Source organism: Anabrus simplex, chromosome 1 (genome assembly GCF_040414725.1).
Source record: "Anabrus simplex isolate iqAnaSimp1 chromosome 1, ASM4041472v1, whole genome shotgun sequence".
Taxonomy (NCBI): Eukaryota; Metazoa; Arthropoda; class Insecta; order Orthoptera; family Tettigoniidae; genus Anabrus; species Anabrus simplex.
Genome location: NC_090265.1, coordinates 1,551,739,535 through 1,551,755,407, shown reverse-complemented (window position 1 = coordinate 1,551,755,407; position 15,873 = coordinate 1,551,739,535). Strand labels below are relative to the sequence as shown.

General features: G+C 41.6%; 1 protein-coding gene across 1 annotated transcript in view; it reads left to right on the top strand.

Moving 5' to 3' along the window:
* Positions 1–15,873, top strand: part of LOC136880312 (uncharacterized) — a 1,092,102-nt gene that overhangs the window by 499,345 nt on the left and 576,884 nt on the right. Inside the window, exon 4 of the mRNA XM_068229157.1 lies at positions 5,713–5,753. The gene's annotated coding sequence lies outside the window, so the exon portion shown is untranslated. The remainder of the gene's footprint in view (positions 1–5,712; positions 5,754–15,873) is intronic.

Sequence of the window (15,873 nt, the reverse complement as noted above, 5' to 3'; positions counted from 1 at the left end):
AGTAATTATATATATAACATTAAATATAAACCTCAAAATTAATTTTAAAAGTCCTCTTTGCTCAAGGTTTTCTATCCAAAGAGATATGACTAGTGCAAAACCTCTAGTTCCAAATTGGGAACGAATTGCAAACTAATTATTTGTTGTCATCATTGTTATGGATTCGTAACAAGTCATTGACTTGGTCTGGGTCTAGCTGACTCCTACGACTCGTTAAAAGTATTCCATCTTTACTGAAGTTTCTTTCGCTGCTTGTACTGGTTGCTGTAATGCACAATGTACGTCTGGCAATTACTGACAGAGCAGGTGGACTGATTTCATGCTCCTTCCACCAGGAGAAAGGAAAACAACGGAAAACCGTTCTCAGAACAGTCATCGGTGTCATCCGTCATCCGTCTCCCGAATACAGAGGCGTAGAGCCACGGCAGAGCCATGGCTACCCCTCCTCTGCTCGGTTGGCCGGTCGCAGTGCAGAGCTGTCGGAACACGGACCAGCAATAGCCACTTGTGAGTCGAGAACTCTGCATCCGCCGACCCTTAACTCAACTATTTAAACACCGGTTTCTTACCTCCGAATTCCCGGCCTTTTCTGTTTGTAAACAAGGGCTTACTCATATCTGGGTGAAGCACATTGATTGCAACGTAAGTAAAGCAAGCAAGGTCATCCTCCCTAGTCAGCAAACTTCGCTTTTTTTCCTTATATATTTCTTTTACTGACATATTTTTCTTATTTTTCTAATTTCTCTAATTCATTCTTTGTTTTTCTTGTATTTTCTATTTAAGGACGACACACACACCCAGTCCCCGGGCCAGTGGAAATAACCACTTACGGTGAGATCTCCGATCAAAGTCCAGCACGCTAACCATTTAGCCATGGAGCCGAACGCTTCGAACATGCCCTGTCAAACGAATTGGAGCAACTTCGAGCATTTTAGATTACACGCTCCGCTCATGCGTGATGGTGTTTGCATACCCAGCAAGGCACATGTTGTTCCGTCTTGGTTACCCGTCTCAAGTTCGAACAATGCACGCCACTATTACAGAAGTAATTTGGGTAGATATGATCACAAATGGATATATACTGAAGGGACTTGGTGCAAGGAGAACGATTTGGTAAAATTGTGACCAGAAGAGATGAACAGGACACACCTTGAGATATGCGGGATTTGTTAGTTTTGGGGAGAATTGTAGATGTAGGAGCTGGCAAGGGGGGGGGGGGGAGGGGGCAGGATTGATAGACCAAGAAATTAATATGACCAATAGATTAGAGTACAGCGGTTAAAAGTCTAGCACAAAATAATGTGACATAGAGAGCTAAGTCAAACACTCTGTGGACTGATGAGTGAAACAGACACCATTATGATGATGATGATGATGATGATGATGATGATGATGATGATGATGATGATCGACACTGAAAACCTGCAAGTATTTGTATTTGTATTTATTAGTGAACAAAACAGGCGTTCAGCCCCGAATACATGTTCACAATAATAATAATAATAAGTAACAAATAATATTAATAAGAATAGTCCAACCTGAGCCACCCCTCTCCATTATATATTAAATAACATTAAAAAAATACCGTCCCGGTTTTATACCAGAACCAACTCCATCTACATCAATTCACAACAGCCTGGTCAATGTTTACATTCTACTGCTGGTGTTACAACTCCATGCTTGTTATCACTCTCACGTACGCAGCCTTCTTACTTCAGTATTTTCATCACCTCTATTGTTCCCTGACCTACTCCAGCATAAGCTGCAACAACAGCATTACCAGGTTGCATTCCAAACCAGCCATTACAAGATTGCATACCAACCCGGCCATCTTATTTCGTCATTGCGTTCCAATCAACCATACCGCAACTTTTACCAATCTGTGTTAACATTGCTTCATTTCATTTCGTTCCGTCATAACACTCCATAATAAAATTACCTCTCATCTCCAGAAATTTCGGCAATGAATAACAAATACCAATCACGCCTCCAAAATTTTTGGCCAGCAATACTCCAACACCACATTTTAGCACTACCACACCAACCCTACCTCATATACCACCTCTACTTCTTCTACAAATACACTCACCTTCTGCCATCCACCATCTTATACCACCACTTCTCCAACACCACATTTCAACCCTATAACATATCATAATTTAATACTTCCAACACCACACTTCAGCATACCAGCTCTACTCCTTCCACAAATACACTCACCTTCTGCCATCCACCATCTTATACCACCACTTCTCCCACACCACATTTCCACCCTATAACATATCATAACTTGCATTTACCATACACTCATACTCATAATTACCTACTGAAGACTCCATCTTCTACCAAACCAAAATTTACAAATAGCCGAGTTACATTACTACATCTCCATACCTTTCCAACACCACATTTCAACATATACCACCTCTACTTCCAACACCACATTTCAGCCCTAACACGCACTCGTCTGCCATCACTCAGCATTTATACCAGTCACCAATACAATACAAAATGTTAATAAACTCACCTGTTTCCAGCTCCAAAAATTAAACAGCCATCAACACCACATTTCAACCCTATAACATATCATAACTTGAATACTAAGCCTTCAATACTTCCAACACCACACTTCATCATACCAGCTCTACTCCTTCCACAAATACACTCACCTTCTGCCATCCACCATCTTATACCACCACTTCTCCAACACCACATTTCAACCCTATAACATATCATAACTACATCTCCATACCTTTCCAACACCACATTTCAACATATACCACCTCTACTTCCAACACCTCAATTCAGCCCTAACACACACTCATCTGCCATCACTCAGCATTTATACCCTACACCAATGCAATCTCAGTACCACCATCTCTACTTCTTCTACAAATAAATCTTCTATCTCTCCCTGCGCTCCTACCCAAATTCTGAGCGAGGTACTCACGGGTTAACACTGGCCTTATTTTATACCCTGATCTTGTCTAACTACACCACTACACTCAGCTCTCTCAGCTTCTTGTTGCTCACTCTCCTTTCCCCCATCACCCCTTTGATCTTCAGCCTCTCTCCTGCATTGCCCGTCCACTGCCCTTTCCTTACCGTTGTTCATACTTCCACTTCGCACCTCGCTCTGTCTCTCTTGACACTTTTCAGTACTCCTTCCTATAATTACACTTCTACCCTCGTTATCTTTCACTTGCCTATTATCTTCCACTCGTTTGTCATCCCCGTTATTCACTACACTTCTCTTAGCCTCCTCATCTTGTTTCATCCTCCGTTCTAGGTCCATCAGTCTATTCACCGACCATACTCTCCTCCATCTGTTGCCTGTCACCACTAATTCCTGTCCTCTGATGACTGCATTCAACCCTTGCTGCCTAGCTCGTATCATGTGTTTTTTAAGAGTTTTTTCATTCCTCCACTCTTCAGCTCCTATGTCCCTCCTTATCCATATTTTTTCTCCTTGCACGTTACCTGCATTACGCACCACTGTATCAGCCATCAGTGTAGAAAATAATTGCACTTTGATAGGCCTATTACCTCTAAATCTTCCCACTCTTGTCACATCATCAATGTCCACTTCACTGAAATTTATTTTCATTTTACCCTGAATTAAGTCCACTACTTTATAAACTATACTCGTCTTATCTTCCTTCTTACCCTCTTGCACTCCATATATAAATAAGCATTTATTTCTGCGACTTCGGGTGTTAACAACCACGTCGGCTTTCAGTTTCGATATCTCCTCTTCCAATCTCCCTATCTTCTCTCTTAATGCTGAAACTTCTTCACCATTTCTTCTCACCTGTGAAGCTGTGTCTTCTATCTTTTCCTGAAACCACCCCTTCATTTTTTCAAACTCCCTCGTTTGTTCCTTGATCATGTTCTTGATTTGTTCGAAGGGACATGTCTCTGCTACCACCTCTGTTACGATTTTTCTGATTGTTTCCATGTCCTCCCAGCTCATATTTCCTCTGGAAGTCGGACCTGGGTTCAGTTCTACTCCCCCAATCCAAAGCAATATCAAAATCACCGCTGCAGTAAGTATAAAGTATCCTATTTTATCCAGTTCTATTCTGCATCTTCTTGTCTTCACTTCTTCTTTCTTCTTCCTTCCCTCCCAACCACCTATGCTCGCCCTGTACTGCTCTGTACCAATCATTGCCTGTAAGCACCTCGCTGACTTCCAACACTCCGCACTTACACTACCTTCTCCCACTCCAGGGACCCTCCACTCCGTACGTCTGCACTCGCCGGTGGCTCTAGGTGAACTGGAAAACCTGCAAGTGTTAGTATGATATTAAACCGAATGCAAAAGGAAAGAGGAGAAGGAACACTGTGTATTTAACGCCCTTTCAAATCGTATCGATTTTATGAACCACCGAAACATCGGAAACTTAAAAATTAATATATCGGTAATTGCTAACTGACATCAATAGCAAAGTCGGTTACATATCATCCTTATGTTCCCAAGGTAGCAGGTTAGATCCTAGTTGTGATTAATGGCATTTCGTGGTATTTAAATGTGTTAACTCGGGATCGTTGGCTTTAGGCACGTTGAAGCATTCGTACCCAACAAAGTTCCGAGATCATGCCGTTTTTTGTAGTCTATAACAGTTCAACAGAAGCTAAGTAATAAAATATGTGACCATTACAGTCCATTAAGAGATTACATATACCAAGCCGATTGCTGCTCAACCAGATAACCTTTAGATATTGGAGATTATGTCGTCATTCTAAGGATTCCTTTCTCGATGGGTTCCTTGATCTCTCATCTCAGACATCTTCTCCATCAGCCCCACGACGCTAAATAAGCTCTATTCCAGCCCACAGTCCAGGATGAGGCACGTATAGAATAATAATTTTGTTGCTTTTAAGTCTCATTAACTACTCAGAATACGCTAAGGTGCCGGAAGTTTTGCCTCGCAGAATTTGTTCAACTTGCTGGTAAATCCACTGACACGAGAATAATGTATTTGAACTCTTTCAAATTTTACCGGGCTGAGCCACGATGGAACTTCCTAATTGTTGGGCTCTACCGTCTGCGTTATTCATCCTTGTTATGTGACAGATGATATCGTGATCAAAACCATGGGACCTTCAGTCTTTCTTTGTATGAAAATAAATGCAACTCTGGTTCTAATTCCACGAGAAAATATAAGTTGCATGGCTATGATCAAGATAACAACGGTAACGTAAAACCACTAGACTGACCTTGATGTACTTAGAACCACTTAGTTTATAATGTTCCAATATTGAATGAGCCCATACCTTTTACCTTCAGTATAATGTTTGTATAGGGGCTGCATGGCCGAGGCAGTAAAGGTGTGCTCGGTTCACCCGGAAGGACGTGGGTTCGAATCCCCGTCAGGAAGTCGTAAAATTTCAGAAACGAGATTTCCACTTCCGGAGGTGCATATGGCCCTGAGGTTCATTCAGCCTACACCAGAAATGAGTACTAGGTTAATTCCCGGGGGCAAAGGCGGCCGGGCTTAGAGCTAACCACTCTACCCCATCATGAGCCGAGGTTACGAAGAGTGGAAGCCTTTACCTTCTACTCCTCCAAGGGCCTCCATGGCCTGTACGGAGATGGCTTTGCTTTTTATATTGTTTGTATTTCTAGGGTATAACGTTGATAAGAAATAGGATATATATCCTCGCCGGTTAAATATTCTGAACTAATACACTTCCGTTTCTTTGTTTTAGGAAAGCGAAGTTATTGCACTTTTGTACGGAGCAGAAATTTGGTAAGTAGATGGCATATTATATCATTGGATGTAATCGTAAATAAATGTATCGAAATAATAATTGTATTATCAAAGTACACTACAAACAATGGAGTGAAAATATGTGCAAAAATATGAGTATACGGTCAGTTATCATTAAATGAATAGTTCTGGTTCAGACTAAAATCGGCGGTAGGAGCTGAAATTACAACGATGGCTGACCAGTACGAAATGAAACATCAAGTCAAGGGGTGACATAACATTGTTAGTGTTAAACTGCAGAAGTATTGCAAAGAAAGGAATAGAATTAAGTAATTTTATACATATACCAGATGTTGTAATAGGAATTAAATCATGGCTGAGAAGTGATATTATGGATGCGGAAGTTTTCTCTCGGAACTGGAGTTTTTATCGCAGAGACGGGTTAATAACGATAGGAAAAGGATTATTGATACCGGTCAGAAAATATTTCGTAAGCTACGAAAAATTTGAGGATGAGGAACATGAAATTCTATGTGTAAGATTCATCTCTAAAAAAATAAGCAACATGGGTGTTTTTGAGGTGTGGAAACCTGACAGGACTGGCGCTGACGCTGATGCAGAATTATTTGATAAGATAATCAGCTGTGTGTGGAACGACACAGAAAGGAACGTTATCGTCGCAGGTGATCTGAACTTGCCAAATGTTAACTGGGAAGGGAATGCGAATGACAGAAAGCATGACCGGCAAATGGAGAATATGTTACACTGCTGTGCAAAACTTAAGGACGAAAGTGACTTTCACATGTTGTGTCACTGCCAAGTAGCATAGTTCGATGAAACTTGAACCATACATAGGAAAATTTGCTACAGTATGGTACAGTAAGCAGCTGAAAGGAACATGCGATACGACGAACAGGAATGACACTTTTATACAGAGACAATAAATTAGACGTAACTCACTGGACATCGTAAAAAAGGGACATGGTTCTTATTAGAGGGTGTGTTCATCACGGACAGCCATACATGCTCTGCAACGTGTTCCCATGCTGGCCACAAGATTGGTAAAGAGTCCATGTGGTAGGGCGTTCCATTCCTCCGTCAGTGCGGTTGACAAATGCTGGATGGTCGTTGATTCATGCAGACGTGCTGCGATACGTCTGTTCAATATGTCTCGCGCGTGCTAGATGGGATTTAAGACGAGGGAACGGGCAAACTAGTTCATTCGCCGAATGTCATCCCTTTCCAAGTGCTCCTCCACCTGCGCTGTTCGATGCGATCGTGCATTGTCATTCATAAGAATGAAGTCAGGGCCGAATGCACCCCTGAAAAGACGCCCATAGAAGTGAGAAGTGAGTGTACGCCGTTGATAGATTTGGAGGTCAGTGCGCCCATGCAACATTATGCCTCTCCACACCATAACACTTGGAACACCAAAATGATCATGTTCGACAATGTTTCTGCGTGCATTACGTGTTCCCACCTCTCGCCACATGAGGGTACGTCTACAATCACTACTCAGACTGAATCTGCTCTCATATGAGAAGAGCACGCAACGTCACTCCTTGTCGGTCCATACCTGATATTCTTGGCACCATCGCAAACGGTGCCGCCGATGTACGAGCTACAATGGAACACGACGTAATGGTCGTCGAGCAAACCACTGTGGCACTGTGGAGCGTGAGACTGGGTGCCCTGCAGTCCTGGTAATGTGTTTGCAACTGCACCCGCTGTTTGACGTGACTCTCTTCTTGCCTGTCGCAGAATGTAGCGGTTATCTGCTGCTGAAGTTTACTGTGGTCGACCTCCTCCTCTGCCTGTGGTTCGGAAACCTTTCCATGCACGTGAAACAATGGTGTGAGCAATACCAAACTCCTTGGCTACACTCGTCACACTACTTCCTTTTTCCAGTTTCCCAATGAGTCTTCCCCATGTGAAGTCAACCAAATGTTGTCTCCGGGCCGTGTTGAAATGAATACCACCAACGCAGTGCACCGTAACAGCTCGCTGATTGACTCACACTGTCTTGTCCCGTTTCTTCAACCACCTTGTTTCGTGGGGCCAGATCCATTTGGCGCTTTAGTCACGCTGACCTCACGCCAGGTTTATATGCACGTGTGGGAGATCTCTGGCAATATGTTACCGCATATTCATTAATTTCCACCGGGTAGTCGATATGTTACTTTATCTATCTCGTCCTTAAGTTCTGAACAGTAGTGTATTATGGGGAAAACAGCTGAATCAGTAAGTGATAGAACCAGCTGGAGGAAAAAATATTCCAGACCTGGTGCTGATAAGAGCATTCGAGCTGTATAGGGAAACTGAAGTGATAGATGGTATAAGTGATCATACAACTGTCTTTGTCAGAGTCAAAAATAAATATGATAAAAGGGATTGGTGTTAAAAAGGACTATTAGGCAATATTATATGGCTGATAAGAGGGGAGTGGGCAAATAAAAAAAAAGCAATTATGACAAGTGAAAAATGTAAATAAAAATGTAAATAGCCTATGGGATGGGTTTTAAAGCAATTGTTGAGGAATGTGAAGACAGATGTGTACCTTGAAAAGTGGTAAACAATAGTAAAGACCCATAATATTATAACAGGGTAATAAATAGATTAGAAGGAAGTGCAGATTACTAAGAAATAGATTTACGAATGCTTGCGGGGGTAAGAAGTGACTGAAGGACCTAACTAGGAAATTGAATTCAGCGAAAATGTCAGCTAAGAATAGCATGATGGCAAACATAATTGGCAGCCATACAAATTTTAGGTAGCAATGGAGGGACATTCCAGGGATCATTAATGAACAAGGGGAGTGTATATGCCAGGATTTGCAGAAAGCCAAAATATTCAGTCAGCAATATGTAAATGTAGTTGGATATACAGATAATGTCCTGACAAAGTAGGTTGGAATATAGTGCCATAACTGAAATACTTGTTTGATTATTGTTTGCATGAAGGAGCAATACCAAATGAATGTAGAATTTCAATAGTAACCCCAGTGAACATTGGAAAGGGTGACAAACATAAAACAGATAATTATATCTCTGGAAAAGCAATCTTTCTGATTAAATTATACATGTTTGCGAAATTAATAACTGCTTCGATAGAAGATATTTTATATTCAGGAGGTCAAATGGACTGTATCGACCTATCAAAAGCTTTTGATAGGGTAGATCATGTGAGATTACTGATGAAAATGAGGGAAATTGGACTAGAAAAAAGAGTGGTTGAATGGGTAGCTACATTTCTAGAGAACAGAACTCAGAGAATTAGAGTAGGTGAAGCGTTATCTGATCCTGTAATGATTAGGAGGGGGTACCGCAGGGCAGTATTATTGGACCTTTATGTTTTCTTACATATATATGATATGAGTAAAGATTTGGAATCACAAATAAGGCTATTTGTCGGTGATGTTATACTGCATAGAGTAGTAAATGTGTTGCAGGATTGTGAGCGACTGCAAGGGGACTTAAAAAATGTTGTGAGATGGACAGCAGACAATGGTACGAATATAAATGTGATGACATGTCAGGCTGGATGTTTCCCGAAGAAGAAAAGTCCTCTCAGTTCATTATTGTGTTGATGGTGTGGTAGTACTTCATCCATCCCCTACTCATATGGGTCTCCGGCAGTATATCTACAGGGTCGTAAACCGTTTGAAATCTATTGGACATAATAATTATATACTGTATATAACTTATCGGCTTAATGGGTGGAAGAAATACGGGTATCATCTAACTAAGACCGAATGAGAACATTATTTAAAACTTGTCAATAAAAGGGATTTGTTAGACTCCTGATAATGATGGGAAATAGCGCAAATAAACAATGGTGAATGAAAATGAATAATTAAAATATTAGTTATTTATTTCGTTGAGATTTGTTTGGATTTACTGAGGACAAGACCGAGTATAACCATAATATTGTCTTGAGCAGGACCTCGCGTGTATGGAAAGATAAATTATAAACTTACTCAAACTCTTCCCAAATGTCTGGGAAGACATTACACACAAATACAAACAATTCTGAGTGTTTTTAACCTGTATCTAACCTATGATCCAATGGAACGAACTGCATTGTTCTAAATAAACCAGCACCCATACTGACAGTCTCCCAGGAGCAAGTAGTCAGCCAGCGCGGTGTCAAGAACAGTTTGCGTCAAACGATCTGGAAACATCCAAGCAAGGAATTTTCTATATCCTAAACCAATGGATATATCGGTTCAGAAACAACGGCATCTTATAGTACAGGCTTCAAATCTTGATATTTTTTCCAAAATCGATCAAGGGATTACGGAGATATTCAAGATTTTATAAAATATCACGCCAGAGCCAGATCTGTATAAAGACCATAACTCTTCGTCCTGTCACTTTGGTTCACACCGGCAACATGACAGTATTGGTTCGCCGAACGGTGGTGAGTCGGTTACGTGCCAGAAGCGACCATTCTGTCAATCAGTCAGTCACTCAGCGCAGATCTGTATTCAGGGAATCGCCGAAGTGATAGATTGCCTATCGGTTGTTTACCTAGTCTGTTCTTAAATTATTTAAGATAATTTGGAAATTGATCGAACATTTCCCTTGGTAAACTATTCCAATCCCTAACTCAGTTTCTTGTGTATCTATGTTGGGTATTCAGCCCAAGACTGGTTTGATCCTCCACAGCTCTGCCAACAGCCGTCATAGATATCCTAGGCGTCACTGAAGAGGCATACTAGGAAATGAGGAGTGAGGTCGTTTCCCGTTGCTTTCCTCACCGAGCCAGAGGTTGCTATTACACATCAGTCTGCCAAGCCCACTGAAATGCATGTACCAACCGACCCTGTGAGCGATATTTTCACATCATTCGTAACAGGGACTGGTTGCATAAGGAATGGCATTACTAGCATCGCTCATACCTCGGTCACTTTAATATTATTGAGGCCAAGAATGAGACTGAGACAGGTCAATGAAAGTAACAAATTAATTCTAGCCCGTACCAGAAGATATAGTGCACTGTAAAGGCACACTCAGTTTCTTATAAACGAATATTTGCCTCAATTTGTCCTGTTTAATTCTACTTCATCTTCATATTGTGATCTTTCCTACTTTTAAAAGCACCACTCAAACGTATTCGTCTACCAATGTAATTCCACGCCATCTGTTCACCGACAGCTCGGAACATACCGTTTATTCGAGCAACTCTTCTCCTTTCTCTCAAGTCTTAGCGTAACGGTGCAAGCATGAGACCTGGAAATTACGGCATTGTGATCCTCTCTCCAAGATCTACTCTGTTAATTTGGTGAATGAGTTACCTTCCACGCTGTATACACTGGAATGTGGTTTGATTTTGTAACACGATCTCACGAAACTTCAAAATATCCGAATAAATGCTACCACTTCTTATGTTTACCTTCAACGTTTCAAAATTTTCTTTTTGAGCGCAAGACTTTTAATGCCGGGAGGTCCGAGGACATGTTCGGCTCGTCAGATCTGTACCTCCTTTTCCCGGTACACCCCACGGGAATGACTACTGTGTGAGGGTATTGTCTGTGGGTGTAATTGTACGGGCTAGGAATGGGAAGGATGTGTCGTGGCCATGCGGAAGGTACCATCCCGGCGTTTGGCTGGAAATGAAAATTTTCGAGGATGCCGACGGAGGATTCGAAAGCATCCGCCTCCAGAAAGAGCCATAACAGGCAGTGCCGTAACGCACTGAGATAACTTGTTTGGTAACTTCTCCCAGCCATTGAAACGCATCTCCATATATGTGGGCATGTTGTAGGATAAAACGTAAACGCATCACCATATTTCGTGTTCTAAAAAGCTATCAGTTTCCCAAAGTAAATTTTTCAAAAGCAACTTATAACTGAACTTCATCATCGCCAAGAACGTTGTTTATAGATAAGGTAACTGTAAAACATAATTACCGGGCTGAGCGGCTCAGACGGTTGAAGCGCTGGCCTTCTGACCCCAACTTGGCAGGTTCGATTATGGCTCAGTCCGGTGGTATTTGAACGTGCTCAAATACGTCAGCCTCGTGTCGGTATATTTACTGGCATGTAAAATAACTCATGCGGGCCTAAATTCCAGCATCTCGGCGTCTTCGAAAAACGTAAAATGAGTTAGTGGGACGTAAAGCCAAATTATTATTATTATTATTTCAAACATAATCTTCGTTAAAGTATAAATGAACTTGTGTAACTGTAGTATTCAGTATATAATTACTTGATTGTACATTTCCCCTCGCATTTTTAGGGTTTTGACCTTAAAATATCTCTTGCATTATTTATGTCCCATCTATGTTTTCTCTTGTGGAGTAATATCTCTGTTAATGGCATTCCAAACTATACATTACAGTGATTTAGTTTCCAACGACGAGTTCTTGAGTTGGTTTTAGATATTACCTTTGTGTGTCATGTAATGTATGCATGTTTCATTTGAACTTTCGTCATAGAAATGTACTCACTAATTATTATTTATAAACCTTTCACGCAGTCGTTGGGATTGTTCTCCGTAAAGATTTATATCGGTTGTATTTACCAACGTCTTCGGTTCCATGGTTAAATGATTAGCGTGCTGGCCTTTAGTCACAGGTTTTCGATTCCTCGGACACTCCCGACACTAAACGTAATACGCCTTTTTTTTTTTACCAATGACTAATTCAGTGTACATAATTAAATGTTGTGCACGGTTTGTGGTTATCGTAGTTCGCTATTTGAACAGAACAAAGAAAAATATAATTCCCAACCTGGTAAGCAGTGCTATGGATGTTTGGCCTAATTTGTAACCTTTTCTTGTTCTGATTTAGCTTACCTTATCTTGGATGATGACATTGCTTTTTAAATTATAACTAGGTTGTCAACGCTGGTCGCTGGTGGCACGGGTCGCATGCGGCACGGTCGCGTCTGGCACGCCACCAGTGGGTCAGCTCGCAGATTATACCTAAGTGACGAACGAGTTGTGGAACATGCTATAATTCCGGTGATACGGTACTTATAAACTTTCAGTAAGTTGATCCTGAAGAAGGATATTGAAGAAGATGATTCTATGACTTGTATAACTATCACTTACGTGTGTGCTAGAAGCCATATTAATGAGTTCTCTAAGTGAACTCGACTTAAATTTTAACAGAATATCCAGATACTTTACTTTTCGTACAACAAGTGTTTAATAATTCACTTAGACATTGTATCAAATGCTGTAGTGAAAGTGATATGTTACTTTTCTGCGAACAACAGACTTTTCATAATAATAATAATAATAATAATAATAATAATAATAATAATAATAATAATAATAATAATAATAATAATAATAATAATAATAATAATAATAATAATAATAATAAATGCTTCGCGTAGAATGCAGTAGTTAGGAATGCTAGTGTATTTTTCAAGTGATTTACACAACATAAATAGACACAAGTGCACTCATAGAAATTCATGTAAAATGCAAGTGACCGGGCGAGTTGGCCGTGCTGTTAGGAGCACGAAGCTGTGAGCTTGCATCTGGGAGACAGCTGGTTGGAACCCCAATGTCGACAACACTGAAGATGGTTTTCCGTAGTTTCCCATTTTCACACCAGGCAAATGCTGGGACTGTACCTTAGTAAAGGCCACGGCCGCTTCTTTCCCACTCCTAAGCCTATCCCATCCCATCGTCGCCAGAAGACCTAAATGTGTCGATGCGACAATGCAAGTAGCAAAAAAAAAATGCTAGTGAAATTTCTAAGTGGACTGTGCTTCTAGTAAGTCGCTACAACATTCTATTTCTTTCGAATTATAAATAACTAGTGGTTGACCCCGCGGTTATTTTCCAGATAGTACGTCATATGTGTATCAAGTTTTTACACACATTGTTCCGTAATCTCGATCGTTTAGTATAATTTCTTTTGCACCCCTTCTCACCTCCATGTTCCCTGCGGAATCCGGCGCTAGAATAACACCCAGGTTATCCCCTGCTTGTCGTGTCTGCTAAAAGGGTCTCAGGGCTCTTACATTTCGAGCGTGGTTTGGCGAACATGAGGTCCTTAGCTGATTCCTGGCATTGCTTCAACTTACTTGTGTCAGGCTCATCACTTTCATCTAACCTATCCGACGTCACTTGGTCGACTCTTGTTCATGTTATTTTCTTTCTCTGGCCGTTACCTTCACTTTTCGAAGTGTCAGATCTCTTCAGTTTTCCCTCTGATTAGTTAATAGGGGATGGTTGCTTAGTTGTAACTCTCTTAAAACAATAATTATCACCATCACCACCACCACTATCACCTCTCACCCCCATGCCGTTGGAGCTGAAATTCGACTTAAAACATCTGAAGTGCATTTATTCATCTCAGCGACCCCGAAAACTATGGATTCTACATTATTATTTCACCCCTTTCAACCCCATCCCTAGGGGTGCTATTCGGGATGAACTTGACTTAAACAGCATTTTAAGTGTCATAGTTCATAGAAGATAATATAGAAGATAAAAGCAGAAATAAGTTTTAAGGAACACATCATAATCTTCACAAACTGTTGTGTAGGCAACTCGCTGATAGGACTTGTCTTGCGGTTTGCTTATCTTCGCCTATTTTATTTGTCACCCCTTAGTGCCGAACTACCAATCAGATTTCGTTCAAACCACTTCATAATCCCTCTCAGATATAAAAAGAACAAACTGTGAAAATTTCAGCGAAATCGGTCCAGTAGTTTTTGAGTCTATTAGCTTCAAACATACCAACATCCAATTTAATATATATAGATTCTAGGAGTACGGTTATTCCATCAGACGTTCTGTTTCTCGACGTGAATAGGAATAAACTGTGTTGTGATGAGTTACAATGATCAGTGCAAAGTTTCATTTGGTAGAAAGACTGTGCACGTGGTTTTTTTTTCTGTGGAAACCCACCACAAGTTTCCCAAGTGCCACTTTTTTTTCAAGCGTTACGTTTCGGGTTCTATGCTAGAACCGAGTCAACAATTACAATACTCGGAGGACAGTTCAATATGGACACCCGCGCAACAGAATCAGTGAGTGGTTACCCCGCGCCGTGGCCCCCAAGAATCAACGAACGGATTGTGGTTCCATGGATCGGTTGCTACCTACAAGGGATTGTGGTTCGATGGTTTGGTAGCTGCACAAGAAGGATTGTGATCCATGGGAAGGTCGCTGTCCATCAAGGAGACTATATGGAAACAACTTCATTGTAACCAGCACAATTGTAAGGGGAACCTTATGCGAATAAATTCAGTTTAAAGAAATTCGAACTCATTGTAGTTACGAACCCTCCCTGTACCCAGCTCCAGGTCTGCACCCAGTGTGCCCTGGATTAAGATATTATTTTCTTTCTTTCTTTCTTTCTTTCTTTCTTTCTTTCTTTCTTCCTATCAGTACTTCTTCTTCTTATTAATCTATTTACCCTCCAGGGTTGGTTTTTCCCTCGCACTCAGCGAGGGGTTCTACCTCTACCGCCTCAAATACAGTGTCCTGGAGCTTCAGACATTGGGTCGGGGGATACAACTGAGGAGGAGGACCAGTACCTTGTCCAGGAGGCCTCACCTATTATGCTAAACAGGGGCCTTCTGAGGGGATGGGAAGATTGGAAGGGATAGACAAGGGAGATAAGGAAGAGGGAAGGAAGCGGCCGTGGCCTTAAGTTAGGTAACACCCAGGCACCATTTCGAGGGTGGCTGGGGTGGAAATAGACCCCCCATCTACTCAGTTGACCCCCCGAGGCTGAGTGGACCCCGTTCCAGCCATCTTACCACTTTTCAAATTTCGTGGCAGAGCCGGGAATCGAACCCGGGCCTCCGGGGGTGGCAGCTAATCACACTAACCACTACACCACAGAGGCGGACTCTTTCCTTCTTTCTTTCTTAATCTGTTTACCATCCAGGGTTGGTTTTTTGCTCGGACTCAGAGAGGGATCCCACCTCAAGGGCAATGTCCTAGAGAGTGAGACTTTGGGTCGGGGGATACAACTGGGGAGGGAGGAGCAGTACCTCGCCCAGGTGGCCTCACCTTCTATGCTAAACCGGGGCCTTGTCGGGGGATGGAAAGATTTTAAAGGAGAGACAAGGAAGAGTTCAGGAAGCGGTCGTGGCCGTAAGTTAGGTACCATCCCGGCATTTTCCTGGAGGAGAGGTGGAGAACCATGTAAAATCACTTCGAGGGGGACTGAGGTAGGAATCGAA